Below are 16535 nucleotides of genomic sequence, written 5' to 3' on the forward strand. Positions count from 1 at the left end.
ACTGAGATCTGTGTTGTTTAATAACATCTGGGCAATAACAATGAGCATCCAGAATAGTGTGAAGTCAACTCATGCTGGGAAGCAGATGGATAAGTTTCAGCGCAGTAGAAAAGAATCTGTGAAATACAGCAAAGACCACCCTGAACACAGGCTACAAATGCTCGCTCATAATGACTGTGAAAAATGTAGTATGTTAATTCATGTTCTTATAGTTAATGAAATTTATTGAAAACTATAAAACTGTATATATGTATGTGTTGTATGAAAATATAAGTTTCAAGACACCCTGTAACATCTTGTTAAACCAAATTATGAAAAGGCAGGCACCACCCCAGAAACTCACATTCAGAAATAGACAAAAGGTTTACAGGAAAAACCGGCAGCCTCCTCGAGCACCGAGCACCGGGAGGAGACCCATCAAGATAAGGTGGCAGAACCATCAACAGCACCAGACTACACCCTCACCGGTCATCAAGCATCATCATCCATATCTCGACCATTCATCAGCCATAAGGATCTATAGAAACTGGACTTTAACATATGAACTGAGAGAAAGAACTCTTTTCAGCCTAGCCGGAGACACCCTTGAATTAGAATAGCTAGCTGAGACACAAAAGGGAGAATGAGGAAATATTGCCAAAGGCAGAATAAAGTCTATAAAAACCAAGCCCCTAACCTGGAAAATTTGTGAACCTAGGGGGAGGCAGCAGACGGCCAAGTTCTGTGTCTCGAGGTTCACCCTTGGCATTTTCCGGGAAAAAGACTGTCAAGTATCTCCGCTGTTGGTGGGTTTACCGAAATTCTGTAATTCGATCTTTTGATTAATAAATCAAAATTATTTAATTAGAATATTGTATTAGTATTTATAACAATTTGGCACATAATGTGGGGCCAGTTTTAGAAGATCTGCAGACCCCCGTTTCTGACTGGGATGCGCCCCACTGTAACAAGCGGCCCAGCAGAGCAGGTAAAGTCCAGCAGAACCAACTAGCAAAAAGAACCCAAAAACCACAACAGCGGAGGGGTAAAAAAAAGACAAGCTAGCTTAGGTAAGCTCTAGAACTCAGCAGGGGGGTCCCTAGTAACCGCGGTATTTGTTTTCACTCGTAAAAATCGACGTGCACGAAGAACCCACGCGAGAGAAAGAGACCATGAGTATGGTGTAGTTGAGTGGGGTGACCAAGTGTATGAGAACGTGTGTGTGTGTGTGTGTGAACGAGACGTGATATTATCACGAAACGAGAGCAGACCCTGAAACCGCTGTTCCACTGTCCCGCGAGGGGCGTGGCCAGTTGACAGGGAAGCGTGTGATATTTGTGTAATATTTGCATGAGTGTTTCCCGATGGGGGGTTGGTAGTCACCAGGGGTCTTAAAAGAAAGAGGACGTCTGTTGCCTGGAACGCAATAACCAACGACACCGAGGCAAGGTCTTCAGTGAAAGCTGCTCTCTACTGAAAAAAAGGGGCCCAGCCTGTTTATTTCTTTTTTTTTATAATTTTGTGGGTCTGGAAGCACATTGGCTCTTGGGGTTACTACCCCTTCACCCCACTGGCCAGACTAGCTGTCAACTAACATTGTTTTCAGGCTGGAAATATGTAAGCAAAGGACAGTGAATAAAAACAAGAAAGGTTGTTTATGTTCTAAAGCGTGAGAAAGTGAAAAACTGACCCTTAATATCGCAACAGTAGCTAAAGAACTGACTCTATCTTATAAGCAAGTAGAAGGCTTTAAAAAATCTCAGAAAAACCAGGGCAACAGACGTCCCTTCGAGTTCAGAGACTAGTAAGCCTTCTTAGCTGCGACCAAAGAGTCCGTTAATTTTTTCAGTAGCAGTTGTAGAGCCCGCCGTTAAATGAACCTCCACAGAACGGTCCTCCGGTGGACTACTAAGTTAACAGCACCGAGTTCAGAAAAACTCGGGATTTAATTTTTGTGTGATAACCCATCAAACTTCTGCGCCACGGGAAAGATAGAGTCGAATCTCAGTAGAGATCAAGAAGATTCCTTAAGGGAAACCTCAGCGAGAGCTACTCTTGAAATCCCTCAGAAAAGTCCATTAGGAAAGTTGTTGCAAGACTAGCAAGAATGCCTGATTAAGAGAAGGGCATCTAAAGATCAGATGATTTATTTGTGTATGAATGTTTGGGGAGGAAAGGAGATAAGACCAAATCTTATATGGCCAGTGTTCGGTACTTTTGACGAATGAGCATGGGAAGCTCTGTAGGAACATGTAGCGAAGAAGAAAAGGAGAGAATTTGAAGAATTGGCATATGCTATGTTATAGTATGGGGTACGAGTAAAGCTGTATTCTGAAGAAAAGGAAATACAAAATAAACTAGACTACGAGATAAGCTTCTCTCACAGCTCAGTGGCCCCTGTTCTGTCAGCCCTAACCCCCACCTCTTCCTCCTCCTCGGCCTCCTCGGTGACAGCATTAGCACCGTCATCCGGGACCCATGCAGAGCTTCGAGCTCGGCGGCAACTCCAAAAACCTTCCTCCCGCTCAAGGAGATCCCTGAGAGGGAGCCCTGTCCCCGTTTCTGGTCCCAACCCCATACCCTAGCCACCAACACTAAACTATGGAGAGAAAGGGAAGAAGAGTAAGAAAAAGGAAGGGCAGAAAAATAAATTAAATAATTATACACCAGGTGAAGCCCTAGCTAAAACCTAGACCCCTGAGGGAGATCTAGGGGAACCTGAGGGAGATTCGGGGTAAGACAGTTGGTGTAAGAGCAAGAACGGCCCAAGAGAAAACACGGGGAAAAAGACATTTATGTTAGACAGTGAAGCAAAACAGGAATTACAGGGGGTAAATTGACATGCATCAGAAAACAATTAGTAGTGTTGGGACACGTACAAGCCAGAATGGGAGAATTCGCGCAAATCCGCAAAATGAGAAAAAGATAGAAAAAGGACTTAAAAGGAGTTTCGCTTACTCTTTTCCTTAGTAGTAGTAGATCTTTTTACTTCAAGCTAGATACATTTTAGAAGCTCCCTAAAATTGTGTACTTTGCTTTAAAGAAGTTTTTTTCTCAAATGAGATCAGCAGAGTTTCTTAGTTTTTGCTAGCAGGGGAAAAAAGAACTAAACCTCCCCCCCGCAAGCGGTAGAGCGAGTTAATCCCTCGTTGCTGAGAAACAGTGACTGGCAGCAGCAGCTGCAGGGCGCAGCAGTACAAGCAGCGTTCCTCTGTCCGTAGCAGCACAGACCGTCCAGAGCAGAAAGTAGTGATGTGTAGAAGGGAAAGAATTGAGAGGAGATATGGGAATCCCTGTTTCCATAAGTTTTTGAGATAACTTTGAAGACTGATGTGTTTTCCGCTAATTAGAGCTGTGTTGATGAGGCTCAGTGAGATCACCCTGAAGATAGATATGAAAGCTTGCTTTGAAGTTATTAACAGTGTATATATTTTATACATGTGTAGCTGTTTTTAGATGCCTAAAATTATGAACACTTTAGTTACCTGTTTGTTGCATGTGAAGATTTTTTGCAAACTAAAATTTGTTGATAGTCTCTTCATTAAACAAATCGGGAGAGAAACAAGTTCCAGCAATAAGCTCTCCACATCTTTGCTGTTAACAGTATGGCAGATACAGCTTATCTATGCTTGAAATAATCACTACATTTTGAATTCAGGTTGTTAGCTTGAGTATGAAGTAGAGATATAGCATTTGTGTTAGCAGACAATGTATTACAAAGAGGGTTTTTTACTGCTTAAGTTTTTTTTAATGTTGAAGCATGTGACCAGAAGAATCCAAATCAAAGCTGCTTATAAGAAGTAGTAGTCAAGAAGCTGGAAACTAAATCTTTCTGTTAAGATAGTATTAGAATAGTAGCTGGATTCAGAATTCTAGCATTAAGTTGAGAAAATAGCATAATACAGTAGTGTCACATGATTCTTTTTCTAGATTAGTAGCAGGTGCACTTGTTAGACGGTAGCTGAGAACTAGAAACTGAGAACTGGAAGTTTTTTTCAAATATTTAACTTCTGCAAGGTGATTGTATGCATGGGGGACACACCTTGTTCATAATGTTGTTCAAGTCTTGTTGCCCAGAAGTAGCTGTAAAGCCAAGCTAGATAGAGCTGGTAGTGAAGTGTCCCTCCCTGTAGCAGGAGGATTGGAATAAAAATAAGCTTTAAACTCTTTCAAGTCACATATGTGCCCAAGTAATTTCCTTAGAGAGAATTATGAGCTGTGATTTCTCTGTGTTAGTAGCTACAAGTGTTTTCTTTCTTCTTTGCAGTTCCTATTCTGTATGTACTTTGTCTAGGGGAACAAGATTTTTCATTTCCAATTACTAATTTCTTAGGAGATAGTTAGTATTGTCCCTTTGATATTATGTCTTCTTTACTTGCTCCTCAATTTAGAAAATATAAACCTTAAAGTTGCCCTGATACCTGTATTTAAAAAATAGAGAGTGATTTATGAGAAGTAGCTTTTGTGTCACTTGTATGAAATATTATAGTTAATATTTGCTTGTAGTCTTTCAAACCACGTATTTAGGTTTAGTAATACACAAGAATGGGTAGCAAATACAGGAGTTTTGCTTTAGTTTAAGGAAAATAGTCATAAGTTAACTCAAGTTTTGTTTGTTAATAGAAGCTAAGTTTGTAGAAGTTTTTTTGATGACTAGAGTAAAAAGCAGTAGTAGTAATGTTCTAGCAATTGTACTAGATAAAGCTGTCTAGTTACTAGAGCCGGAATTTTAAAGTGACTCTTAGCCTTGGAAAACTTTCCAGTATCTTAAGTTTCAAATTTAAGCAATACATAGTATATTACAGAGTATTTTGATGCATTTTAACTATAGCTTTTGATGCCTTTCATTCAAAACAGATGAATTAGTCTTGCTACTCTATTCATTTCTTTTGATAAAAAGCTAAAGAGCTCAGACACTCAACAAGTTACAATTCTGATGTACCTTGTCAAAAAAAAAAAATAATTTTTTGTGTCAATTGTTAAAATTAGTCTTAAACTATAGATATGAGAAGTGTCTGAAGTGATGCCATTTCTATAATAATCATGTAATATGTGTAAAGCAAGACGTTATATTGCTGCTAGTGTTATGTGTACCTTTTGTTCTTATCGCATCTGTATGCTTAGTTTATTTTGAGAGGTTGAGATATTACATATATTGTAAAGGATGAAGATCTGTCATTTGTAGAAACAATTCTTTAGCTTTTCTATGCCTTGTTAAAATATTCCCCAAGATTATGGTTGGGATCTTAAATGTTATCTCGTTTAAATACTAATTTTACTTAAGTAGCCCTTCTTCATTAGAAGCATATTACCTAGAGCTAGTCTGTGAGATTTAAAGTTGTCTTAGTGCGTATTTACATATTGTGTAACACCCAAGTATAGACAGACACTTTTAGATGTATTGGAAGTATATATATGTGTTGTTTGTCTCTATTATTATTATAAGCCTCATTTAGTAAGAGATAAAATTCCCTTTCTATTAGTTTTTCTTTCTCTCTGTAACAATACAAAAAGGAAGTTTTGAATTGTATTTTAGATTGTGTGCTGAATTGTTTTTATATGAAAAGGAGATTCTGAATTATGTGTTGAATTGTTTAGATTTTAGACTGAGTGTTGAATTGTTTTTATATAGAGATGAATGTGTGAAGTATAAACTAGAAAACTTATTCTAATATTTAGATGGTCTGAATAATAGCCATAGCAGGCATTCTTCCTGTAAAGCATTTCTGTAAATTTTTCAAAAGTACTGTGCTTATTTAGATTTATATTGTGCATAGATTCTTAATTAATAGATTTAATTTAAAGCAAGTTATGATAAAAATTGCAAGATTTTAATTTATATATGATTAGCTAAATTTTGGTAAAAGAGGTTATCTCCATATGACAAAAGTATAGCCTTTTCTAACCCCTCAGTTAGAGTTCCCCTGTTGTGTTCCTTTTAAAACAGGTGCCAGTGCGAAGAGACATAAGAAGTGAACCCGTGCTCCCAAAATTAAAGAAGAGGAACTACATCCCCAGGAAGCCCTGAAAGAAAATCCCGAGTGGAAAGTCGTTTCTTCCCCAGGAGATTTGAGGATCTGTTTACATCGAAGACATAACAGCCCAAAAGAGCACAGAGCTACGATTTAGAGAAGTCCAGAAAGAAAACCTTTGTATCCACCTTAAAGAAAACCCAGAAGGGGCGAGTAATATTAAGAGAGACATTTTTAGCCATATGATCGGTTGGGAAAAAAGGAGATTCATTAGCTAACACTTGAAATTCGGCAGGAAGGGGGGAAAGCAAAACCATAGAAACCGAGATTTTAGTCCAAAAAAGCTCCTACCGCAACAGAACAACCAAAGTCATCTAGGGAAAACCACCCAGTAAGGAGATATGAAGCAGAAACCAGAAAGAGGGTCTGGGAAACCTTTTCCTGCTGTTGAGAAGAAACAAAACCTCACCATTGGCTGCAACCCAATGGGCGCTAGCATAAACAGAGGAATTTGTTTGCAGATCACTCTAATAGTCATAAGCCTAACCATAAGCCCGACAGAAGGCCAGCATAATGAAACTAAACTTAGCCCAAAGCTTCCCAAAATAGACAGCCCTGAAGCTAAAATTCAGTCCATCTTAGAGCACCCTCTAAAGGGAAATCTGGACCAAGAGATCAAATTAGTTAAAAAAGATTTCAACCGACAGATCCTGTCTAAAGATCATTAGTCACAAATGCTCTCTTCATCCTCAGAAATCCCACTGAAAGGGACCTCTGAAGGGAGTTTAATATCACGCAGTCCAGCCCTTATAATGGAATCAAGGACAAGGACTCATGAATTCCTAATTAATATACAGATTGAATTGAAAAAGCTAAAGATGATGTTAGAATTTGTGAGAAATAGCACTCGGAAAAACAAAAAAATTGAAATTTAGTCTGAGTATGAAAGTTGGGTGAATATGCAATCAGAGAGGGTGGACTGCCTTCTAAAGGGGAAAAGAGAAAATATGCCAAGTAAACAGAATGATTTATCCTCAAGAGACTCAAGGTGGAGATAGATAATAAAAGGAAGTGCAGGAATAACAGGACTATGGGTCCTAGGAATAATAATTTGGGCATTGACAAATCCCAGGCTAACCCTAAAGTATATGAGTCCCTTGTATTAGATAACAAAAAGAGTAAAGACTTTCAGAAGTATGAAAGTAAAGAGACAACAAAGAAAAAGAGCCGCTCAGGCTTTAGCAAGGTTTGAAATATGGTTAAAGGAAAAAGTTCACTAAATTGTAAGAAAAAGAAACCATAGGGATGATGCGAATATGAATTAAATTGTTAATAAAATAAAAAGAGGGGGGAATTGTGAAAAATATAGAGTGTTAATTCATGTTCTTATAGTTAGTAATATATATGTATAAATTGTAAAATAGTGTATATATATGTGTTGTATGAAAATATAGGTTTCAGGATGCCTTGTAACATTTTGTTAAACCAAATTATGAAAAAGGGCAGGCACCACCCTAGAATCTCACATTCAGAAATAGACACAAGGTTTAGGGAAAACCGGCAGTCTCCTCAATCACCGGGAGGAGACCCATCAAGATAAGGCCGTAGGGCCATCAACACCACCAGCCAACACCCTCACCGAGCATCAAGCATCATCATCCATATCTCGGACCATTAATCAGCCAGGAAATCTGCCAAAACCAGAAATTAACACCTTACCTGAGAGAGGGGACTCTTTTCAGCTGAGCCGGAGACACCCATGAATTTGAATAGCTAGCTTAGACACAAAGGGGAAAATGAGGAAATATTGCTAAGGGCAGAATAAAGTGTATAAAACCCAAGCCCTGAACCGGGCAAATTTGTGAACCTAGGGGGAGACAGCAGACGGCCAGGTTCTGTGTCTCAAGGTTCACCCTTGGCATTTTCCCAGGTAAAAATTGTCAAGTATCTCCGCTGTTGTGGGTTTACCGAAATTCTGTAATTTGATCTTTTGTTAATAAACCAAATTATTATTTTAATTGGAATATTGTATTAGCATTTATAACATTGCAGAAATAAAAACCATGTACTAAAGCTTCAGTCTGAAAAGCATTTTTCATCACAAGACATTGCATAGGCCCCTGCTAAGTCCAAATGAAAATGGGGTTTTCCTCAAATCAGAATTATCAAAAGTTCTTAAATACTTCATTGGCCTAAAGACTACTATACAGGCTTTGTATTAGTTTACCTCCTATGTGAAGAAGTTTCCTACAGGAGAGAAGGAAAAAGGCCACTCCAATGTTCCTTCCATCTCTACAACATGTACAAGACGACCTGTGGTCAGTTCTTCTCTATTGGAAAGGAATTTTTTCCTGGTCACTCTTTGTTGTACAAGGGAAGGATATATCCCAAAAAAAGGAATGTTACAAACTAATTAAAACAAGATATATTGTACAAGTATCTACAGATCAGTGTCTGCTGAAGGGATCTCTCAACTGGTTCTTCTTATACAGCACTTCGAGGTAATTTATTTAAAATATAAACATATCAGAATATCAGTGCTACAAAACGTTGTCTATAAGACATTTTCTTACTTGGGAAAATCATCTTCTGCATGATTCAGAACCATTCAGCATCTCATACTGGATCTTGGGAAGACAAGAGGTGATAAAGGTTCCAGGAAACTTTCAAGTGCCTGTGTGCACTGCTGTCCTCTGCTGGAAGAAATCAGCCTCACTGATGTGTGTGTGGCTGACCGGCTTCTGTTGGCAGTCACTGACATACTGCACAGATGAAATAAACAACAACAGCTCATGTTCATTCCCATTTAAGCTCCACACGCCTGTGGCTTGGGATGGACTGTCATTAATTCTGTTATCTGTGCAATGTAGTGTGGGTACTGACAATGGTCAGATTTTAGGCTTCAGGCACTGCTAGAGTCTGTGTGAAAGACAAGTGAGCAACTTTCTCATTCTGGCCTGGGAAAATCTTAAGGAGGAAACAATAACAATCCTTGGTGTGAAATACAAAATTATGTTTTGTGTCAGGGAAATGAAGAAAATCTGTGTTTGTAGTTGTGGAACACGGCCATGGGACAGTTATAAAGATGAGTTCTAATAAACAACCGAGGAAAGCATGGAAGGAAGTTTTTGAATAAATCTTTTGCTTGCAATTACCTATTATAAGTCTCAAGCTATTCTGTAGTGTCTTGAATATGTATAATATAGCCAATAATGTATGAATATAGCCAATAAAATACCAGCAAGTCCAGCAATTGGTGTGCAGTTGGAAGGGAAAACCCCTACCACTGTACCCAGCACGCTGTCTTTGCTCACACTTTACCATGCTAATTAATTAATTATTAAAATGAATTACTGCTTGATATACTGGCCGTGTCAAGCATCTCATTTCTAACATTGGGAAGTGAAAACCATCAGCAGGTGGTGTTTTTCCAACGTGTTAACTGGCAAAGGGTGTTTACAAAGAGGTGTAGGCTCTGAATGACCAATCATATTCACTGTACCGAAGTACTGTATAAAAGGAAGATTTAGAAGAATAAAGACTGCTCTCATTTTTGCATCACGCTGAGAGTCATGTTGTTATTCCATGCTGTCCGTAAACCATAACGACAATGTAGCGACATAAATATTAAAGATTGCAATAAACGCCAATCGCTTGTTTTAGAAATTTATGAAAGTTTAATAACAATAAAATGGTTATATAAAAAAATAGTAATACAAATATAGCAATAAAGATTAAACAATTTAGAGTTAGGACAATTAATAAGACAATAACAGCAAAGAGTTACAGCCCGGGCTGGGTCCCCCTTCCTAGACAAAAGTCAGCCAGGAGAAGGACCACGTTAAAAGAGAATTTACCCCTTAAGAGGAGTCACCTCATGATTATGCATATTTTATTTAAAACAAGAAATTTTGCCTGGTACTTGTCAAAAACTTTCTGTTAATCCCCCAGGCGCCTTTGAGTCTAAGTCAGGCTTGAAGAGGTTGTTTCTGTTGATTAGGAAGCCATAAATCCCTCTCCTCTGGAAAATTTAGGGGTTTCTGTAATTGTTATCTCTGTGCGAAGAATTTCTTGGTTATCTTCTCTTTTTCTTGAGCTAAAAAAGAATATCTCACACACATAGTTCTTATTTTTGATTACTAAAGCTTAATGTTAATTACAAAACTACATTTACTATATTATTCAAATGTTAATACAGCATAACTTTTCAACCTAGCATAATACATATAGTAAATATCTGCGTAGAGCCATATAATATGCATTTTTCACAAAGATGTTATCATATGCCCTGGACAAGACCCTTTATTACCACAGAACATTCCCAGGCCCTGCCGAGACCGAACCTTGCTGGTCTACCTATGGGAAGCGCCAAGATCTCAATGGCGTGGTACTGCATCATTTGATGCCCAAGGCTTGCAAACGTCCGCCGATGAAACAACAGCTGGTTTTGTGTCAGCGTGAGCCCAGAAGAAAATCACACACAACCCACTTGGAGGACCTGAGCCACCTAATGCGTTGTAAACAACAGCCAAGCAGCGATCCTATCCCCCGCTTCAGCATTCCCGGGAGAAGCACAGGGCCTGCGAACCCAGATCTCGGCGTGGGGGCGGAGCCGGCGCCACGACGAGCGGCCTGATGGGAGTTGTAGTCCGCCCGCACAGCCCGTGCTCTACGCAGCCATCCCGGACTGCATTTCCCAGGGGCCGCTGCGGGCGCCCAGCAGTCGCTAGCGGGGCAATGGCGGCCGTGGCGGCCATGGTGGCCATGGCGGTGCAGGGATGCGGCGGGGTCTGGCGCCGGGCGCGGCAGTGCGGCGCGGGGTGGCCGGGGCGCGGGCCCGGTCCTTTCCCCGCGGGCAGAGGGCTGTCGTCTGTAACGCGAGAGGCGGGGCGGTGCCGGCGGGGAAGAGCGGGTACGGTGCCGGGACGGCGCGAGGAGAGGGGCCGATGGAGCTGGTTCTGCCCTGGGGCATCCCGCCCTCGGGGCGGAGCCGGGTCTGGGGCTCCGGGCTTGGGCACGGCAGCGGCGGCGACAGGAGCGGGTCCCGCTGTAAATTCCGGCTTCTGAGCGGTGTAAGACATCCACAGCTTGCTGGCAGCGCCTGCTCAGCACGCGTTTATCTCGCAGCCCTTCCCGAAGCACAGACGGTAATTGCCGCGGCAGCGGGGCCGTGACCCTCTGACACGCTTGGCTGCGATAAGAGCCCGCAGCTCGGGAAGCGTGAGCGCTCACATGTGCCGGGAATGAACAGCCAGGGCTGCACCAGCTTTCATGAGCGTGTTTTCGAGGGTCATTCTAGTCCAAAAGAGGCTTCCTCTTCCAGTGGAGTATTATGAGATTTGAGCAGCGTGCCTGAAACAGAGCGTTTTATTTCTGCTGCAACTGAAATCACGGCCTGAACAAGTTCTGTTCTCTGGTGTCCCACGAGTTTCTGCACAGCTGATCACTTCAAGAAAGTTGTGCAGACACCGGCAGAAGTGTGCTGCTGATTCTTTAGAGACACATAAACTTAGTCCTTGAACAAACACGGCAAGAAGTTCTAGGTGCCTCATCAGTGTTGTTAGTAGGACTGAAGGACTGCAATACCTTTTTCTCTTGAGTGTAAGCCAACACAGTGATTAAGCAAAGCCTGGCATAATTTTTAATGCCATGATATGACAGAAAGGCATTTCTGAAGAATGCAGGAAACAATGGAATAAATTTGCCTCTAAAATGTAAAAGAAAGTCCACATTATTTCTTAAACCTTGAAGCATTTGTATGATCAGTTGAATATACAGAAGAATAATACTATTTTAGTGAAAGGAAATGTATTAGCTCCTTTAAACATCTGAATCTTAATCTTTCGTGATAGTATTCTTCTTCCTAAAGCATCAATATAAGTGGCATGTGCATCACTAGTTTGGTGTTTGTAGGGATGTCCTCAGCTGTTGGAGAGCAGATGGAGAACTAAAATCTTGGCAAGGTAGACTGTTCACCTTTAAAAAGAATGCTGTACTTGATATATTTGTTTGATGTTTTTCCATAGCTTACTTATCTCTATCTATCTGGGTACTCGTACTGCTGAAGTATTCTGACACAGAAATGTGATTTCATCAGTGAAATACTATTTGTGCCAGTTCATTTGTACAAGGCCAGATAATTACTTACAGAAACTGTCAAAGAATTCATACTGTAAAGGTGACCTTTTCCTCTTGTCCATATAAAGGTTATGGATGTGAGAATTGCAATTACTTTTTAGATGATATGAAGAAGCTTTATTCTGTGGAATACATTCAGAGAACAGTAGTTCTGGTTGAAATGATGATTTCTCTATTACCAGATTACTAATGTTTATGCTAATATTCTACTAACGCTGCTCTGGAGAGCCACCTTTCCCAGTGTGCAAGTGTCTTTCTGACAGAGAATACATAATTTATTATGCCACCTGTCTGTTGGAGATTTATCAAACTACCTGAGAAGTAATTCATATTTATGATGATTTGGGGATTTTCACGAGGCACCAAATTAGGGTTCATCCAGCATGCAAGTGTGCCTCATTAGTTTCTCTGAGATTTCTTGTGTAAGGAAAAGTTAAAGGTTTTAAACCATTACATTTTTTATTACATTCTTTTTTGAATATAATGAACACTGCCATATAGTCCCCATAGCCTCTGTTCTCCATATCGCAGCACAGCTTTTCCCATCACAGTGTAGATGTATTTGCAACATTGTTTACAATGCTTTTACAATTACAATTTAATTTTTTTAATAAATTAAGCATTCCTAATTCTTCTGTTTCTAGGTTTTCATGGGTTTTAATGTCATCTTTATTTAAAATGTTTCTCCCTTCTCCTCTTTCCTTTTCAGCCTTGCTCCACGGATACCAGTTGTGGGTCTGGAAATTCATGCACAGATCAGATCCAACTCAAAACTCTTCTCTGGTTCCCAAGTCCAGTTTGCAGCACCTCCCAACACTTTGGTATCTTTCTTTGATGCCTCTTTACCAGGAACTTTACCAGTAAGTTAATCTGCAATTTCATTTATGTCAGGATTAATGTCAGACAACTTTGCATATGTTTCTAATATTTTATTCTTCCGAGGATTTGATTAAAGTCATATATATGACTACTTTTCCTTACTTTTCTAATTTCTGTTTGTTTCATGAGATGCCTAGTACTGTTTCTTTTCAATTTCCTTACTCCTTAGCTATTGACTTAGGTACTTTATATCCCCTGCAAAGGACAAAAATCAGGTGTCTCTCTTCAACATATTGAATGGATTGTGATATTTCTTTGAGGCCAGAGTAGGTGTGTTTGGTTAGTATGCCACACAGGAAATTCCTTAAATATGAGAGATGCCTAAAGCCCAGTGAGAGAAGAACATCTTAGATTTCTGAGTGGCTATTTGAGGTTATTTTGCCATATGTTTGTTTATGTAGCTGTCATTTGCCATTTGAAATGTCTCACTGAGGAGTTACTTTGCTTCCCGAGTAGAAAGTCTCTAATTTAGGAAAGTGTCAACCATTCCTATTTCCAGAGCAAAGCAGTTATTAAAAAAAAAAGTAATCTGTCTGAGACATTGGGGATTAATAGATCAGAATAACTAGCTAGCACTTAGCAATAAGGTTTATTAGTGAAAACTTAATAAATGTTTGAATTCACAGCTTAATTATACCCATGATGGCTTTGACAGTGCTACTGTAGAATTTTCTGAGTATCTAACAAGTTTAATATAAAAATAAAAGTTAAAAATTATAACATAAGCTCTTACAATACAGTGAAAATAAATATTTAATAGACTTAGCATTGCCACATGCAACAACTCTGCAGAGACTATAATGGGGTCTAATTATTTAAAGCAGAAATGTTTCACTGATGATATTCATTTAAGTGCAGATTTGAATTCCAGTTACAGAAATGTATTTTTAAATGTAGTTGAAGATTTTCATCACCATAAAACAGCCTCAGATAATCTAAAATTGAGAATTAATTTGTGGCTGGATTTCTAGGGTCTTGATAATATGATCATTATAAAGAAAAATTATGTTGTTATTTTATTTTTATTTCTGTATTTACAGAGGTATTGAAAACTAAGGAAGTGAAGTTTAGATGCTGATAAAATTGGGAATTCCCTCTGGTTGCAGTGGCAATTTAGAGCTGAGTTTCAGATCTAACTATATGTAAATTCTGAAAACTTCAAGGAGATAATGGTAATCTTACGCAATAATTTGGTTTTAGACGAGTCTAGCTAGACTTAAAGGCAGAAAATTAGTTCCTTTCATTTGGGGGCAGGGCCAGGTTAGTCAGAAAATCTATAAGAGTTCAAGATTCTGGATTTGGACATTCTACTTAATCTGTTAATGCACAGAAATTCTCTTAAATTGTCTAATGCTTATCTTCAGTCAAGTAGAAAAGCTGTTCTTGAGTGAACAAAAATGAGTATTTATGAGGAGTTTAATTTTTCTGTATGTTACTGTTTATCAAGGGTGCAGTGTATGTGTGTGTGTCTTTTTTCGTTATTAATGAGGCTTTAAAATGAGGCTTGGTATGACCTTTGTAGGAAGACCCCAGTACATGTGGGCTTTGGTAGAGAAAATAACTGCACCTGAGAAGAAAAAATCCAGAATGGTTAGGTTAATTTTAAAGTAGTGATGCTGTGTTAGGTTCTACTAGCTGCTTTTATCTATACAAAGAGAAGAAAGATTTTTCTTACTGTAGTACTGGTGAGAATAGAGTTGAAAGTGGTTGTTACAAAATACATGTTCCTGCATGTTAGAATGTGATGCAAAATCTGATCAGTAGTCATAGCTTTATTTTCCCATTGTACCTGCTGCTGCTGAGAGACCAGCATTTGTTCTGGAATCAGATGGGCTTGTTTTCTATGTGTAAATTTGTACATGGCAATAGTACCTGAAGCAGAACTGGATTTTGGTAAATTGTGAAAGATGGAAGGTAATTTTTGAAAATTCTGAGTGTTTGTAGAATAAAACCAAACCAACAAAAGCCATTTTAATAAATGTTAGGTTATTGCCTAATAAGACTACTTAGAAGAGAAATATTTGGCCTTTCCTTTGGGCTCCGTTTTGTTGAAAAATGAAAAAAATAGCAGCAGAGTTTTTACACAGTAGTTGTGCTGTCTCTAGAAGAGAATGACTGCTGTTTTAACCCGAGAATTATAGGGACAGTTTTCAGCATCACAGGGATTTAAATTTACCGTGTGACAATGAGATGGTTGCGATAGACACCTGTCCTAGTATTTCCTCCTTCACTGTGGGACCAGAAATGATGGTGCTGAAGAGAGCTTTTCAGGTTGCTGTGGATTTCTGGGTCACAGTAAGTGTTGGTGTGAGCTTTTGCTGTGCTCTAGACAGGAGAGGTGAAACTAGAAGAATGTGTTTAGCCCTCCTCCTGCTTTCCTTTTTATATTTGCTTCCTGTAAGGTTAATACAGCTTATTTTATGCTTTTGCTGCAAGTAGGCCTTGGGAGGGTGTCCTGGTTTGAGGGGAAATGAGTTTTTTCAGGAAGCTGAGGTCAAACCAATCAGTGGTCAGGTTTGAATGTTGGTACCTTCGGTGGCCACTGAGGGGTTGGACACGCCTCTGAGGACACAAGGGGTTAAAAGCGAGGCCTCCCAGACAGACTTCCTCTTTTCTGGCTCTGCTTTCAGCAGAGGAGCATCCTCCCCCTTCCCCTGCCCAGTCTGACCAGGCTGGGTGGGGGAGGGGAGCCAGGTGGGCCTGGCTGAGGTAGGCCCCAGGCCCCGGGGGGGGAAAGAGAGAGAACGGGACTGGACCTCAGCCAGCCCCATCCAGGATGGAGGGGTGGAGAACTTTAGAGGTGCCTTCCGTCCCCCTGTCCCGTCCCCCGTCCCCCCCCCACCCCCGCAGGGAGAAGGTGCCGAACTGCGAGCTGCGTGTGGGAGCTGCCGGAGTCTGCGAGTGCCTGAGCCTGTGGCCTTGCTGGAAGACACAAGCTTTTAACTCTTTCTAAGGCAGAGGAGAACTGTTCCCAGACATTGATTCTCATGGCTGGTGGTTTCAGGAGAGAGAGGGATAGCTTGGGACCGAGGTGATAAAGCACAATTGGAAAAGAACCCCTTCATTGCGAGAGATGAAGAGGAGTGGCTTTTGGGCTGGACTTTTCTTGCTTAATGCTAGCCATAGACGGACCCTAGACTCTCCTGAACATAAATAAGACTGTATATGGGTGGATGCTTTTTGGTTCAAAACCAAAGACTTTGTGGCCTATTCTTGGAACCCTTGGCCCCAGGGGTAAATGTGGGGGGGACTGCTAGTCCCAATATGAGAAGATGGCTGGTTTTTGGTACTTGGCCAAACATCCTTAAAAGAGCCCTATATGCGGTTTTGGTCCATGGACGGTGGTGAGAGCACTGGACATGGAAAGGAGGGTGTCACCCTGGCAGACTTCTCCGGGTGGTGGCATGGGTGACATGGGAACACAGGAAGGTGGACCTGTGTTTCCTGTGGGGGGTCTGTGGTGCGAGAGAGACTCCTCTCTCCCTGGATGGATTGAAGATTGGTTTTTTTTGAGTGATGATGACTTTGGGAACCCAGGGTTTTTGGTTTAAGCAAGTAGGATGAGGG

General features: G+C 40.3%; 1 pseudogene; it reads left to right on the forward strand.

Annotated features, from left to right (window-relative positions):
* Positions 1-9659: 9659 nt before the first annotated feature.
* LOC134563404 (glutamyl-tRNA(Gln) amidotransferase subunit B, mitochondrial-like) overlaps positions 9660-16535 on the forward strand; it is an 83598-nt pseudogene continuing 76722 nt past the window's right edge.

Source organism: Prinia subflava, chromosome W (assembly GCF_021018805.1).
Source record: "Prinia subflava isolate CZ2003 ecotype Zambia chromosome W, Cam_Psub_1.2, whole genome shotgun sequence".
Lineage (NCBI taxonomy): Eukaryota > Metazoa > Chordata > Aves > Passeriformes > Cisticolidae > Prinia > Prinia subflava.